The sequence below is a fragment of the Trichechus manatus genome, unplaced genomic scaffold (assembly GCF_000243295.1).
Source record: "Trichechus manatus latirostris isolate Lorelei unplaced genomic scaffold, TriManLat1.0 scaffold00072, whole genome shotgun sequence".
Taxonomy (NCBI): Eukaryota; Metazoa; Chordata; class Mammalia; order Sirenia; family Trichechidae; genus Trichechus; species Trichechus manatus.
Window position 1 is genome coordinate 7,166,221 of NW_004444008.1, and position 1,056 is coordinate 7,167,276.

Genomic DNA, 1,056 nt, shown 5'->3' on the forward strand with positions numbered 1-1,056 from the left:
ACTTTCACAGGTTTCACTGTACAAATATCCATACCGCCCTACAGATTGCACAAAGGGTCATTGGTGGAGCAAGGGGTAAAGGACGAGGACATTGCCCTTTTAGCGTAGATGTTTCAATGCCGATGACCTGCATATGGAACAACGGTGTAACCATCTTCTGCAAACCCTCACATGGGTGCTTGTTTCTACGTCCATCCACGCTCTAGGGTAAACTAGTTAGAGATCCTCGGGTTTCCTTAAAGGAGTCTAATATTCTCAGGGTGCAAACAGTTAAGCACTTGCCTACTTACCAAAAGGTTGGCTGTTCGAGTCCACCTAGAGGCACCTCAGAAGAAAGGCCTGGCAATCTACTTCTGAAATGTCACAGCCAGGAAAGCCCTATGGAACACAGTTCTCCTCTGACACACGTGAGGTCACCGTGCGTAGGCGCTGACTCCACGGCTGCTCTTGCATGCGGATAGAGAGACCGGGACTCAGAAGGAACCGAGAGCCCCCCCGGCGCCGCGCCTTACTGGGTGAGCGCGTGCACACAGTCAGATGCACCTTCCCTAGCAGAGTGGAGGACTTGTCAGATCCTGCTCATGGAGGCCACCAGGAGGGAGGGAGCAGCCCTGATCTGGGGAGATGCCAGTCTGCCTTCCCAGCTGCACTCAGCATGGAATTTCGGAGTTGGTGTTTAAGGCAGAAAAGAAAAAAAAGCCAATTTCCAATAAACAACATTCTCCTAGTTTACATTAGCGAGTATCATTTAAGGATGTGCCGGTTCTCCCCCCTTCTGAGTTCCTACCTGAACATGAACTACAACGTTCCCAATCAGACTTTATTTTCTGGACCTTTTTGCATAGACGACTCTCTACAGAAATGAATATGAACATCTGGTGAAGAAACGTTGCAAAGGACTGGAGCTGTGCATAAAACGCTTTGATTTGCACGAAGACAGCCATCATGCCCTGTTCCATTATTTGGCTAGAATGACGCACCTCTCGATATTTCTATTTTGACAGAAAAATTTCAGCCCATGTTAGGAATCCGTGCATAACTTTCGAGACCCGATAC